Source organism: Gobio gobio (genome assembly GCF_949357685.1).
Source record: "Gobio gobio genome assembly, chromosome: 6".
NCBI classification, from domain to species: Eukaryota; Metazoa; Chordata; class Actinopteri; order Cypriniformes; family Gobionidae; genus Gobio; species Gobio gobio.
Window position 1 is genome coordinate 30,940,362 of NC_137102.1, and position 16,589 is coordinate 30,956,950.

Genomic DNA, 16,589 nt, shown 5'->3' on the forward strand with positions numbered 1-16,589 from the left:
CATCACGTCTACCGCGGTCTCAAAATTCTGGCGAGTTGATAATACAGAGAATATCCAAATCAACTGCAGGCGGTCGATCCTTTTCCTATTTAGCTCCGAAACTCTGGAACAGTCTTCCTAACATTGTTCGGGAAGCAGACACACTCTGTCAGTTTAAAACTAGACTAAAAACACATCTCTTTACTGTGGCATACACATAAAACACTTTTTCAATGAAATGATTGTTAGGCTGCATTGACTAGGTCAGCCGGAACCGGGAACACTTCCCATAACACCTGATGTACTCATTATATCATCAGAAGAATGGCATCTACGCTAATGATAGTCTCTCTGTTTTATCCCAAGGTTTACTGCAGTCAGCTGGATCCGGGCCGTATCCAGTTCAGATGGTGGACCTGCGCCCAGAGAAGACCAACACAGGACCCCGAAGTGTCTGCGGAGACCGTGATTAGACTCCCCCTGCAACTGCCTCATCGACACGGCATCTCAATAAACCCGCCTCCGGCGTGTTGACTCCGATTGTTCGAATATTACAATTAAATAATACTTAAATCGATATGTCATCCTCAATAAACCCGTCTCCAGCGTGTTGCCTCCGATCATTCGAATATTGCACTTTAATAATTATTTAATCAACATCATCCTCAATAAACCCGTCTCCAGTATGTTGCCCCCGGTCCCTCGAATATTCCGATCAATTATGACCTCTGAGCTGTAAAGCTGCCAGAATAATAATAATAATAATAAATATAGCTGCAAGCAGCAATACCGGGGTCAAGCGCAAAGAAGAAGACAAGACATGCCAAAATATGCTGGCAATGTCAGATCAACTGCAGCAATGAGCAATTAAAGACCTATTAAGGTGATTTTAGGCAAAATAGCTGTAAAATGATAAATAGAGTCAATAATAATGATTTAATGATTTATCACTTTCAACCAATAGGTGGCACAGTTACGAAATTGATGTGGTGTGGTCAGAATAAGGGAACAATGACACATGCAAAGATTGGTGTCAATATAGTGTCAATACGTATGTCATTGCAGAGATATAGCCTCAAGAGGCCTTTTCATTATAAGTATAGACCACATGCGGTGCTGTTTTGAAATCTTTTAAGTAGCTTAAAGGCATGGTGCTGATGGCACATACCAAGTTTCGTAATGATACAACAATTCATTTGTGAAGCATAGCATTTTATATCATAATTCTGCATTGTAGTCCATGGGAATTTCATGTTTTGTTCTATTAAAGCGCCACCAAGTGGCACAATCCTACCATTTTTGTGTGTCCTCGCAGTGAGCCCATACATGTCTGTGTCAATTTTGGTGAAAATATCTCTTTTAGTTTTGGAGTTATAGACATTTATATGAAAAAAACACATGAAAAATGACTGACACCTGACTTTGATTGGATTTTACACCCCCTTACTATCAATATTTTGACATTTGGGCATTAGCGTATAGCTATCGACCTATGTTTTCGAACTTCTGATGCTGGTTTCGTCTCGATCGGACTAGCGGTTTCGAAGATATCAGCTAATGTTTTTAAAGTGCTAAATTACAACGCTGCACAAATAATACGCCGAAACCTGGCAAGTCTGGTATCGTTGGACTCGGCAAGGATTCAGGAGACAAAAAAAGTTACTCTCATGAAAATAAGTCAATCTCACCTAAAGTTATAAGCATTTGAAAAAAAAAAATTCTCCACTAGGTGGCGCTGTTTCGAAACTTCTTGGGCTCATTCAGGGCACCGTGTTGATGACCCAAACCGAGTTTCGTAACAATCCGTTCATGTGTTCATAAAATACAGCATTTTAGCACATAATTCAAAATGGCCGATATGGTAAAATTGAATATCAGACGACTCGGCATGCCGTCCTGAATGTAACGAGACCACTTTTATGATTTTTGGACAAACAGTTCAGAAGTTATAAGCAAAAATAGCAATTTTTCGTATCTCCGGACCAGTAGGTGGCGCTGCGCCGAAACGCTGTATGTTACCTCAAGTCATGCTTGTGATGACATGTACCAAGTTTGGTTTGAATACGATAAAGCGTTGCGGAGATATTGCCTTAAGTGTGTTTTTGCAACCGCTACGTAAAATTTGTTTGCGCGTTTATCGCAAATAATTTGACGAATCAACTTGATTTGCAAGATTTTTTTGTCAGCATAGTCTGAAGATGATCTGGTTCAATTTTCGTGTAAATCGGATGAACCGTCTAGGACGAGTTCGTAAAAGTAGGTTTTTCGGAAAATTAAAAATGGCGGGAAAATTTTTATGACGGAAATGACGCAATCGAATCGTCTTGAGCCAAGGAATCAGAGGAAAAAAGAATTTTGTTTCTAGCCCTTATGGTTTAAAAGTTATTAGCATAAACATGAGTCAAATTTTGGACTGATGGTGGCGCTAGAGGGATTGAGTTAGAGACTCCAAATTTGCTATGCTTACTTTTCAGACTGTCCTCTATGAGTGTGCCAAATTTCATAACTTTTTACCATACGGTTCTATGGGCTGCCATAGACTTCGTGGCGGAAGAAGAAGAAGAAGAAGAAGAAGATGAATAATAATAATAATAGGAACGGGAACGGTTTCAATAGGTGCCTTCGCACCTTCGGTGCTTGGCCCCTAATAATACGCTGTTTGTTTATTGGCCAGAGGAGAACTGGCACCCCGACTGAGCCTGGTTTCTCCCAAGGTTTATTTTTCTCCATTAGGTCACCTAATGGGGTTTTGGTTTCCTTGCCACTGTTGCCTCTGGCTTGGCGTGCTCAGTAGGGGACACTAAATTTTTCAACTAAACATCAAAATAAATCTAATTAATAAACTAAATTAACCATTTAAACTAAATTACTGATCTAATTATTAATCTAAAGCCCACACTGTCACTGTATGATAATTGAAATGAACTGATGACATCAGCGTTTTTTCCAGAATGGCTATACAGCTGAATAAAATTATGCTGCATTATTTTCCTGTTTAACACTGTAAAGCTGCTTTGAAACAATCTACATTGTTAAAAGCGCTATATAAATAAAGTTGACTTGACTTGACAATATAAAATGGTGACTGAACCGCGGCCCATTAAGACTACATACAGGGCTCGACATTGAGCCTTGTCATTCACTTGTATGAGTAAAACAGTTGCTTGTCCGGAAAAAAAAAAGAAATATTTTTTGTGGTGTAAAATTTCTGAAGCAATATCCTTTCAGAATATTGGAGCTTTGACATACTTGAATCTACATGTGTGATAGATTTGTGTCTGTTACCAATCAAACTAAATCCTTTACAAATTTACAATAAAAAAAAAATTACAACTGCATTAAATAATTTTATGGGATTGTAAGAAATGTTAAGAAATTAAAAGTAAACCACCAGTAGATGGCGTAAAGTAACTGTCTTAAGTGAGTCATTCATTCAAAATGATTCATTCCAATGGCTGATTCATTCAAGAATGAGGCAGGTGTTTATGAATGGGTCATTGAATCTTTGACTTAACCGATTCGTCAAAACGCTGAATCATTCAGTAACGAAATTCCTTCTAAAATGTAATTGACTTAATATTAACAATTTGTTAACTGGACTGTTGTATGAAATCAGTGTCACGTTTTTAATCGTGATGCTAGCCTGCTTAGGAAAACAGCATTCTTGGTCGTGTGATATAGCTCAAACCCTTTCCTATAGCTCAAACAGTAGAGCATGGCGCTAGCAACGCCAAGGTCATGGGTTCGATTCCCAGGGAAAGCAAGAATTGACAAAATGTAAAATGTGTACTTTGAATGCAATGTAAGTCGCTTTGGATAAAAGCGTCTGCCAAATGCATAAATGTAAATGTAAATGTGTGATTTTGTATCTGATAACTGTATCAAATTATAAAAACTCCACTTTTGAATTTTTACTGCAGTATGTTTAACTGAGTTTCTTTATGCGAGTGCGTCACTCATGTGTCCATTTCTCCTCGAGATGATGCACAAGCCTAAACAGCAATTTTTTTTTTAGGAGAGCCACACTGATAGGGCAAAATCAATAGCCACTTTTACCGTAAAGTTATCAAAAGTTACATCCAGTCATAAATAGCATGTCTGCTTATCAGTCTGACATCCCTGAACATACAATATGCAAAGCAATAAATACAAAAGGTAGAGAGATAGTCAAACTTTGGACAGGTGGTGGCGCTAGAGGGATTGAGTTAGAGACTCCAAAATGGGTGTGATTACTATTGGTAATGACTTCTATCAGTGTACCAAATGTCATAATTTTCCCGCAAACTGTTCTATGGGCTGCCATAGACTTCCATGGCGGAATAATAATAAATATAGCTGCAAGCAGCCATTAACGGGGCCAAGCGCAACAGAAGCAAACAAGGAAGATAGCAGCAGACCAACTGAAAAAATGAGTATAGACATTTGAAGCAAAACCGTTAAAACACCACATTAAAACACTGAGTTGTATAGTGCCAATGTCATGTTTTGTTCTATTATAGCGCCACCAAGAGGCACAATCCTACAAGTTTTTTTGTGTCATCGGAGTGAGCCCATACATGTGTGTGTCAATTTTGGTGAAAATCGGACCAACGGCCTAGGAGGAGTTCGAAAAAGTTGGGTTTCGGTTAATTCAAAATGGCGGGAACATTGTAATGACGGAAATGACGACATAGGGTGCGATCAAATCGGCTTGAACCAATGAATCGAAATAAAAAAAGATTTTGTTTCTAGCCCTTATGGTTCAAAAGTTATTAGCAAAAACATGAGTCAAACTTTGGACAGGTGGTGGCGCTAGAGAGATTGATTTAGAGACTCAAAAATTGGTGTGGGTACTATTGGTAATGACCTCTATCAGTGTACCAAATTTCATAATTTTCCCGCAAACGGTTCTATGGGCTGCCATAGACTTCCATGGCGGAATAATAATAATAATAAATATAGCTGCAAGCAGCAATACCGGGGCCAAGCGCAAAGAAGAAGACAAGACATGCCAAAAATGCTGGCAATGTCAGATCAACGGCAGCAATGAGCAATTAAAGACCTATTTAGGTGATTTTAGGCAAAATAGCTGTAAAATGATAAATACAGTCAATAATAATGATTTAATGATTTATCACTTTCAACCAATAGGTGGCACAGTTACGAAATTGATGTGGTGTGGTCAGAATAAGGGAACAATGACACATGCAAAGATTGGTGTCAATATATCAAAGCAGAGTGTCATTATGGTGTAAATATGTCATTGCAGAGATATAGCCTCAAGAGGCCTTTTCATTATAAGTATGGACCACATGGCGGTGCTGTTTTGAAACCGTTTAAGCAGCTTAAAGGCATGGTGCTGATGGCAAATACCAAGTTTCGTAATGATACACCAATTCATTTGTAAAGCATAGCATTTTATATCATAATACTGTATTGTAGTCAATGGGAATTTCATGTTTTGTTCTATTATAGCGCCACCAAGTGGCACAATCCTATCATTTTTTTTATGTGTCCTTGGAGTGAGCCCATACATGTCTGTGTCAATTTTGGTGAAAATATCTTGTTTAGTTTTGGAGTTATATACATTTATATGAAAAAACACATAAAAAATGACTGACACCTGACTTTGATTGGATTTTACACCCCCTTACTATCAATATTTTGACATTTGGGCATTGACGTATAGCTATCGACCTATGTTTCCGAACTTCTGACGCTGGATTCGTCTCAATGGGAGTAGCGGTTTCGAAGATATCAGCCAATGTTTTTTAAGCGCTAAAATGCAACGCTGCACAGACCATATGCCGAAACCTGGCAAATCTGGTATCGTTGGACTCGGCAAGGATTCAGGAGACCAAAAAAGTGACTCCCTTGAAAATAAGTCAATCTTACCCAAAGTTAGCCATTTGAAAAAAAAAATTCTCCACTAGGTGGCGCTGTTTCGAAACTTCTCAGGCTCCTTCAGGGTATCGTGCTGATGACCCATACCGAGTTTCGTAACAATCCGTTCATGAGTTCATAAAATACAGCATTTTAGCACATAATTCAAAATGGCCGACAGCCAAAATGGCCGATATGGTCAAATTGGATATCAAACGACTCTGCATACCGTCCTCAATCTAACAAGACCCCTTTTATGATTTTTGGACAAACAGTTCAGAAGTTATAAGCATAAATAGCAATTTTTCGTATCTCCGGACCAGTAGGTGGCGCTGCGCCGAAACGCTGCATGTTGCCTCAAGTCATGCTTGTGATGACATGCAACAAGATTGGTTTGAATACGATAAAGCGTTGCGGAGATATTGCCTTGAATGTGTTTTCGCAAGCGTTACGTAAAATTTGTTTGCATGTTTATCGAAAACGATTTGACGAATCAACTTGAATTCCATGTTTTTTTGTCAGCATGGTCTGAAGAGGATCTGGTTCAATTTTCGTGCAAATCAGATGAACCGTCTAGGACGAGTTCGCAAAAGTAGGTTTGTGGGAAAATTCAAAATGGCGGGAAAATTTTCATGACGCAAAATGACGTCATAGGGTGCAATCGAATCGTATTGAGCCAAGGAATCATAGGAAAAAAGAATTTTGTTTCTAGCCTTTATGGTTCAAAAGTTATTAGCAAAAACATGAGTCAAACTTTGGACAGGTGGTGGCGCTAGAGGGATTGAGTTAGAGACTCAAAATTTGCTATGTTGAAACTTCAGACTGTCCTCTATGAATGTGCCAAATTTCATAACTTTCCCGCAAACGGTTCTATGGGCTGCCATAGACTCCCATGGCGGAAGAAGAAGAAGAAGAAGAATAATAAGAACGCTAACGGTTTCAATAGGTGCCTTCGCACCTTCGGTGCTTGGCCCCTAATAAGAAATCTAACGATTACAATAGGTGCCTCCGCACCTTCGGTGCTTGGCCCCTAATAATAAGAAATCTAACGATTACAATAGGTGCCTCCGCACCTTCGGTGCTTGGCCCCTAATAACGGGGCCAAGCGCAACAGAAGCAAACAAGGAAGATAGCAGCAGACCAACTGAAAAAATGAGTAAAGACATTTGAAGCAAAACCGTTAAAACACCACATTAAAACATTGAGTTGTATAGTGCCAATGTCATGTTTTGTTCTATTATAGCGCCACCAAGCGGCACAATCCTACAATTTTTTTTATGTGTCATCGGAGTGAGCCCATACATGTGTGTGTGTCAATTTTGGTGAAAATAACTCATTTCGTTTTGGAGTTATAGACATTTATATGAAAAAACATGTAAAAAATGACTGACACTTGACTTTGATTGGATTTTACTACCCCTTACTATCAATATTTTGACATTTGGGCTGTAACATACAGCTAACGACCTATGTTTCCGATTTTCTGGCGCTGGTTTCGTCTCGATCGGACTAGCGGTTTCGAAGATATCGGCTAACGTTTTTTAAGCGCTAAATTACCGCGCTGCACAAACCATATGCCAAAACCTGGCAAATCTGGTATCGTTGGACTCGGCAAAAATTCAGGAGACAAAAAAAGTTAGTCCCATGAAAATAAGTCAACCCCACCCAAAGTTATAAGCGTTTGAAAAAAAAAAATTATCAACTAGGTGGCGCTGTTTCGAAACTTGCCAGGCTACTTCCGGTTCTCGTGCTGATGACCCATACCAAGTTTCGTAACAATCCGTTCATGCGTTCGTAAAATACAGCATTTTAGTACATAATTCAAAATGGCCGACAGTCAAAATGGCCGATATGGTAAAATTGGATATCAGACGACTCGTCATGCCGTCCTGAATCTAACGAGACCACTTTTATGATTTTTGGACAAACAGTTCAGAAGTTATAAGCAAAAATAGCCATTTTTCGTATCTCTGGACCAGTAGGTGGCGCTGCGCCGAAACGCTGCATGTTGCCTCAGGTCATGCTTGTGATGACTTGTACCAAGTTTGGTTTGAATACAATAAAGCGTTGCGGAGATATTGCCTTAAGTGTGTTTTTTCAAGCGTTACGTAAAATTTGTTTGCGTGTTAATCAAAAACAATTTAACGAATCAACTTGAATTCCATGTTTTTTTGTCAACACTGTCTGGAGATGATCTGGTTCAATTTTCGTGAAAATAGGACCAACGGCCTAGGACGAGTTCGAAAAAGTTGGGTTTCGGTTAATTCAAAATGGCGGGAACATTGTAATGACGGAAATGACGTCATAGGGTGCGATCGAATCGGCTTGAACCAATGAATCGAAATAAAAAAAGATTTTGTTTCTAGCCCTTATGGTTCAAAAGTTATTAGTAAAAACATGAGTCAAACTTTGGACAGGTGGTGGCGCTAGAGAGATTGATTTAGAGACTCCAAAATTGGTGTGGGTACTATTGGTAATGACCTCTATCAGTGTACCAAATTTTATAATTTTCCCGCAAACGGTTCTATGGGCTGCCATAGACTTCCATGGCGGAATAATAATAATAATAATAAATATAGCTGCAAGCAGCCATTAACGGGGCCAAGCGCAACAGAAGCAAACAAGGAAGATAGCAGCAGACCAACTGAAAAAATGAGTAAAGACATTTGAAGCAAAACCGTTAAAACACCACATTAAAACATTGAGTTGTACAGTGCCAATGTCATGTTTTGTTCTATTATAGCGCCACCAAGAGGCACAATCCTACAATTTTTTTTATGTGTCATCGGATTGAGCCCATACATGTGTGTGTCAATTTTGGTGAAAATATCTCATTTCGTTTTGGAGTTATAGACATTTATATGAAAAAACATGTAAAAAATGACTGACACTTGACTTTGATTGGATTTTACTACCCCTTACTATCAATATTTTGACATTTGGGCATTGACGTATAGCTATCGACCTATGTTTCCGATTTTCTGGCGCTGGTTTCGTCTCGATCGGACTAGCGGTTTCGAAGATATCAGCTAATGTTTTTTAAGCGCTAAATTACCGTGCTGCACAAACCATACGCTGAAACCTGGCAAGTCTGGTATCGTTGGACTTGGCAAGGATTCAGGAGACAAAAAAAGTTAGTCCCATGAAAATAAGTCAACCCCACTTAAAGTTATAGGCGTTTGAAAAAAAAAATTATCCACTAGGTGGCGCTGTTTTGAAACTTGTCAGGCTACTTCAGAACATCGTGCTGATGACCCATACCGAGTTTCGTAAAAATCCGTTCATGCGTTAGGGATGGGCGATATGGACTTAAAAATTTATCCCGATATTTTCTAGTATTTATTGCGATAACGATATCAATGACGATAAATGTAGTATCATTCCCCATGTTTTTGGATACAAGTGAGAGCTGCATGCATTCTGCATGCAGACTCAGAAAAACAAATGATCTTACTTAAAACGTACCTGTCATCAAATAGGCTCCTATAATACATAATATATATACATTTATTTTTTTTATGTAAAATTCCACACCAGCCTTTTCAGAAATGGAAAAGTTGCAGATATAATTGTCTTCTGTAAAAGTGCAGGTAATGTTTAAATAGTGCAACTGTGCTGAAAAACATCACACAATACAAACAATAATAATTCAAATCAATGACAAGTTTTAAATGTAAACCGATTCTGTATTCATACACTCATGGTGCAAACAGTGGTAAAAATAGCAGAAACAGCAAAAGTAATTATCCCAACCATGTCTTCAGATTACAAAAAAGTTACAAATAAGGATTTAATTATAGAACTTCAGTCATTTGAGTTGATAAAATAATACCACGAATTCTTCAACTAATAAAAATAAACTGCACTAAGGATTAATGAGCTTCTGGGTTCATGAATATTAATCACGTTGTCAGCGCTCATTCGAACTGATTTGCTGAAATCAAAACAGGCACAGCCTATGAGATTCCCGTTTGGTTTGTGCATTCGTCTCTTCCTGTTCACGAAAGGCTGAATAATTCCAAATAAACACCTTTATTTTACAGGAAAATACAACAAAGGATATTGTTTACATGTAGCACGTCAATTCTGTGTTGTGTAAGACTCTCTCGCTCTCTCTTTGAGTGTGTGTGTCACGGAGCGCTCTCAGTCGCGCGCCTCACACTAGCGTTTAATGTGCGTCAAATACACTGCGCGCATTCATTGAGATGAACTGAAATAGTGTGCTTTACCGATCGATTGAGACAGAGCGAATCTCTTAAGCGGTCAGTCCAAGTGCTCAGCGAGTGAAAATACATCTGTATGTACAGGTTCAGATTGCCCTCAGGTAGCCCCTCGTTTAGCTATGAACTCTTCCGCAGCTCTGCACGTGAGATGCGGATTCAGTGCCGCCGCTCCCATCACGCGCTCCGCGTAGGGCACCAAGTGCTGCGGGGAGCACCACAAGAAAAGTTCATATATACTAAGTGACGAACGCAGCCACCACGGCCATCATAAAGTAATAACGCTTAGGGCATCAACACGGCCAGCGACGGCACTGTGCGGATGGGTCGCGCCATCAACTAGGCTTTATCGTTATTATCGCGGGAAGACAAATTCTTATCGTGGGGAGAATTTTTACCGGTATATCGCAAACGATAAGATATCGCCCATCCCTATCATGCGTTCATAAAATACAGCATTTTAGAACATAATTCAAAATGGCCGACAGTCAAAATGGCCGATATGGTAAAATTGGATATCAGACGACTCGGCATGCCGTCCTGAATCTAACGAGATCACTTTTATGATTTTTGGACAAATAGTTCAGAAGTTATAAGCAAAAATAGCCATTTTTCGTATCTCCGGACCAGTAGGTGGCGCTGCGCCGAAACGCTGCATGTTGCCTCAAGTCATGCTTGTGATGACTTGTACCAAGTTTGGTTTGAATACGATAAAGCGTTGCGGAGATATTGGCTTAAGTGTGTTTTTTCAAGCATTACGTAAAATTTGTTTGCGTGTAAATCAAAAACGATTTAACGAATCAACTTGAATTCCATTGTTTTTTTGTCAACACTGTCTGGAGATGATCTGGTTCAATTTTCGTGTAAATCGGACCAACGGCCTAGGGGGAGTTTGAAAAAGTTGGGTTTCGGTTAATTCAAAATGGCGGGAACATTGTAATGATGTAAATGACGTCATAGGGTGCGATCGAATCGGCTTAAACCAATAAATCGAAAGAAAAAAAGATTTTGTTTCTAGCCCTTATGGTTCAAAAGTTATTAGCAAAAACATGAGTCAAACTTTGGACAGGTGGTGGCGCTAGAGAGATTGATTTAGAGACTCCAAAATTGGTGTGGGTACTATTGGTAATAACCTCTATCAGTGTACCAAATTTCACAACTTTCCCGCAAGCGGTTCTATGGGCTGCCATAGACTTCCATGGCGGAATAATAATAATAATAATAATAATAAATATAGCTGCGAGCAGCCATTAACGGGGCCAAGCGCAAAGAACAAGACAAGACATGCCACCATGGCTGGGAGGGTTAGACCAACTGAAACAATGAGCAATTAAAGGCATTTTAAGATGATTTTAGGCAAAAATGGCTGAAAAATCATATATACAGTCACTAATAATATGATTTAATGGTTTGTCACTTTTGACCAATAGGTAGCGCAGTAACGAAATTGATGTGGTGCGGTCAGAGTGAGATGACAATGACAAAGGCAAAGTTTGGTGTCAGTATGTCGAAGCATTGCAGAGATAAAGCCTCAAGAGTCATTTTGGCATCATGGCTCAACTTTGTCGCTGCAGTATATGAAAACGGTTTTGTTTGTTGACACGAAATTAATAACTTTTTGCTGTCATGGTCTGAAGATGTTACGCTTCGATTTTGGTGAAAATCAGGCAAATAGTCTAGGAGGAGTTCGAAAAAGTAGGTTTCTGAAGGAAATCAAAATGGCGAACAGAATGTTTGGCCAAATATGGCAAAATTGGGATCTATGTTTTTGGCATGACCCAAGGAATATATTGAAACCATTTTTATGACAATAGTCAAATTTAATCAAAAGTTATTAGCATTATTGGAAAATTCACTATAACTTTTGTCCACAAGGTGGCGCTGCCTTGAATCTTTTTGTGTACTTTCAGGGCTTGGTGACAAAGACACACACCGAGTTTCGTAACGATACGCCAATGCGTTTGTAAAACATAGCACTTTCTGACAAAATTAAAAATGGCCGACGCCCAAAATGGTTGATATGGGAAAATTGGGTATGGTTTGACTCGGCGTGATGCCCCGACTCTAAAGAGACCAGTTTTGTGATATTTGGCTAAATCGTTCTTAAGTTATAATCCAAAATATCCAATTTCTGTATCTCTGGACCACTAGGTGGCACTGCGCCGAAACGCTGCAGGCAGCCTCAGGTCATGGTTGGCATAACACACACCAAGTTTGGTAAGAATATGCTAAAGTGTTTCGGAGATAAAGCCTGACTTTCATTTTTGCATGCACTTTGTCGATTTAATTCGAGCGTTGTTCAATAACAGTTTGACTAATCATCTCGAGTCTAATACGCTTTTGTCAGCAGAGTCTGAAGATTATCTGGTTCAATTTTCGTGCAAATTGGAGCAACGGCCTAGGAGGAGTTCGCAAAAGTAGTTTTTTCGGTTAATTAAAAATGGCGGGAAAATTATTATGACGGAAAGTGACGTCATAGGGTGCAATCGAATCGGCTTGAGCCAAGGAATCAGAGGAAAAAAGAATTTTGTTTCTAGCCCTTATGGTTCAAAAGTTATTAGCAAAAACATGAGTCAAACTTTGGACAGGTGGTGGCGCTAGAGGGATTGTTTTAGAGATTCCAAAATTGGTGTGGTTAATGCTGGGACTGTCCTCTATCTGTGTGCCATATTTCACAACTTTCCCGCAAGCGGTTCTATGGGCTGCCATAGACTTTCGGCGGAATAATAATAATAATAATAATAATAATAATAATAATAATAATAATAATAATAATAAATATAGCTGCGAGCAGCCATTAACGGGGCCAAGCGCAAAGAACAAGACAAGACATGCCACCATGGCTGGGAGGGTTAGACCAACTGAAACAATGAGCAATTAAAGGCATTTTAAGATGATTTTAGGCAAAAATGGCTGAAAAATCATATATACAGTCACTAATAATATGATTTAATGGTTTGTCACTTTTGACCAATAGGTGGCGCAGTAACGAAATTGATGTGGTGTGGTCAGAGTGAGATGACAATGACAAAGGCAAAGTTTGGTGTCAGTATGTCAAAGCATTGCAGAGATACAGCCTCAAGAGTCATTTTGGCATCATGGCTCAACTTTGTCGCTGCAGTATATGAAAACGGTTTTGTCTGTTGACACGAAATTAATAACTTTTTGCTGTCATGGTCTGAAGATGTTACGATTCGATTTTGGTGAAAATCAGGCAAATAGTCTAGGAGGAGTTCGAAAAAGTAGGTTTCTGAAGGAAATCAAAATGGCGAACAGAATGTTTGGCCAAATATGGCAAAATTGGGATCTATGTTCTTGGCATGACCCAAGGAATATATTGAAACCATTTTTATGACAATAGTCAAATTTAATCAAAAGTTATTAGCATTATTGGAAAATTCACTATAACTTTTGTCCACAAGGTGGCGCTGCCTTGAAACTTTTTGTGTACTTTCAGGGCTTGGTGACAAAGACACACACCGAGTTTCGTAACGATACGCCAATGCGTTTGTAAAACATAGCACTTTCTGACAAAATTAAAAATGGCCGACGCCCAAAATGGTTGATATGGGAAAATTGGGTATGGTTTGACTCGGCGTGATGCCCCGACTCTAAAGAGACCAGTTTTGTGATATTTGGCTAAAGCGTTCTTAAGTTATAATCCAAAATATCCAATTTCTGTATCTCTGGACCACTAGGTGGCACTGCGCCGAAACGCTGCAGGCAGCCTCAGGTCATGGTTGGCATAACACACACCAAGTTTGGTAAGAATATGCTAAAGTGTTTCGGAGATAAAGCCTGACTTTCATTTTTGCATGCACTTTGTCGATTTAATTCGAGCGTTGTTCAATAACAGTTTGACTAATCATCTCGAGTCTAATACGCTTTTGTCAGCAGAGTCTGAAGATGATCTGGTTCAATTTTCATGCAAATTGGAGCAACGGCCTAGGAGGAGTTCGCAAAAGTAGTTTTTTCGGTTAATTAAAAATGGCGGGAAAATTTTTATGACGGAAAGTGACGTCATAGGGTGCAATCGAATCGGCTTGAGCCAAGGAATCAGAGGAAAAAAGAATTTTGTTTCTAGCCCTTATGGTTCAAAAGTTATTAGCAAAAACATGAGTCAAACTTTGGACAGGTGGTGGCGCTAGAGGGATTGTTTTAGAGATTCCAAAATTGGTGTGGTTAATGCTGGGACTGTCCTCTATCTGTGTGCCAAATTTCACAACTTTCCCGCAAGCGGTTCTATGGGCTGCCATAGACTTTCGGCGGAATAATAATAATAATAAGAAATCGAACGATTTCAATAGGTGCCCGCACCTTCGGTGCTTGGCCCCTAATAATAAGAAATCGAACGATTTCAATAGGTGCCCGCACCTTCGGTGCTTGGCCCCTAATAATAAGAAATCGAACGATTTCAATAGGTGCCCGCACCTTCGGTGCTTGGCCCCTAATAATAAGAAATCGAACGATTTCAATAGGTGCCCGCACCTTCGGTGCTTGGCCCCTAAATATAGCTGCAAGCAGCCATTAACGGGGCCAAGCGCAACAGAAGCAAACAAGGAAGATAGCAGCAGACCAACTGAAAAAATGAGTATAGACATTTGAAGCAAAACCGTTAAAACACCACATTAAAACACTGAGTTGTATAGTGCCAATGTCATGTTTTGTTCTATTATAGCGCCACCAAGAGGCAAAATCCTACAATTTTTTTTATGTGTCATCGGAGTGAGCCCATACATGTGTGTGTCAATTTTGGTGAAAATATCTCATTTCGTTTTGGAGTTATAGACATTTATATGAAAAAACATGTAAAAAATGACTGACACTTGACTTTGATTGGATTTTACTACCCCTTACTATCAATATTTTGACATTTGGGCTTTAACATATGGCTATCGACCTATGTTTCCGATTTTCTGGCGCTGGTTTCGTCTCGATCGGACTAGCGGTTTCGAAGATATCAGCTAATGTTTTTTAAGCGCTAAATTACCGCTAAAAAAACCTAGGAGAAGTTCGCAAAAATAGGTTTTTCAAAAAAATGCTATTTACTCGAAATTGGTGCCTGAAGGGCGAGCAAATCGGAGATAGCCATTTTGTCCGCCTTGAGCCAAGGATTCCAACGATACAAGACACTTGATCCTGGGACAAACAGACTAAGAGTTATGAGCAATTTTGAACTTTTGGTTGCTGTAGCGCCACCTATGGGCCATTCGGGGTCATACTCTGATAGGTTGTCCCCAAACTGAGGCCTACCATCTGGCCAGGTTTCATGTCTCTAGGCCTTACGGTTTGGCCTGCACGATGCGTTTTACGAATCCCTACAATTACAATAGGGTTTCAGCATTTCATGCTTGAACCCCTAATAAGAATGAAGGCTTTTTGCCAGTTATAGCGCCACCTATGGTCCAATCTCCATGAAACTCTGCATGCTTCCTCACCATGTTCTGACACATATGCTCTTCAATTTTGGTGAAGTTCTGAGTTTTCATTTGGGATTTATAGGCTTTTTAGTGTTTTTTGCCACGCCCCTTTTCTAAATGACCCTGTTACAGCCACCCAAATGCAAAAGTTCAACTTTTTTTCGATAATTATTGATCTAGAGTCCAGAGAATTGTCCTAGACTGGTTTGGTTCCGATCGGGCGAAAAACCAGGGACTAGTTCGCAAAAGTAGGTTTTGGACAAAATTCAACATAGCAGAACATTTTCCCTGCCTACATCAAAATCGGAGATAGCCATTTTGTCCGCCTTGAGCCAAGGATTCCAACGATATAAGACACTTGATCCTGGGACAAACAGTCTAAGAGTTATGAGCAATTTTGAACTTTTGTTTGCTGTAGCGCCACCTATGGGCCATTCGGGGTCATACTCTGATAGGTTGTCCCCAAGTTGAGGCCTACCATCTGGCCAGGGGCCCGTTCTTCGTACGTTGCTTATTACATCTGAGATGATTTGACAGATCCCAGATCTTTTAATCGTGATAACTGATCTCAGGCTAATTTGGTTCTTCAAACGAATTTGCGGATTGGATTAAAATATCTGGATTAAATGATCTAAGATCACTGCGCGTTCTTGTGTTCCCTGAAGAGGGCAGATGCATCGATACTCGAAACCACGATCAGCAATGCAGTGATTGGCTGGCGTCAAGACAGCAACGTAATTACATCATATAATTAAAGCTGCTAGCAGCATTTAGCGGGGTTCAAGCCTTTAAGGCCTTTAAGCACACAAGCATCAAAAGACATTAGGTTTTATTTAGCAAGATTTTAAACACTGAAATAATAGATGGAAAACTTAAATTACAGGCAATTTACCATAGGAAACATATGGTTTTTAACAGTTATAGTGCCACCTATGGTCCGATCTCTGTAAAGCTTTGCATGCTTGTTAAGGATTTAATGTCATACATGCACACCAATTTTCGTGAAGTTTTGAGTTGTCCCTTAGAATTTATAGGCTTTTGAGTGTATTTTGCCACGTCTCTTTTCTAAATGACCCTGTTATAGCCATCCAAATGCAAAAGTTCAACT

General features: G+C 39.5%; 1 protein-coding gene across 2 annotated transcripts in view; it reads right to left on the reverse strand.

Moving 5' to 3' along the window:
- gnb4a (guanine nucleotide binding protein (G protein), beta polypeptide 4a) overlaps positions 1-16,589 on the reverse strand; it is a 72,302-nt gene that overhangs the window by 6,916 nt on the left and 48,797 nt on the right. The window lies entirely within an intron of this gene.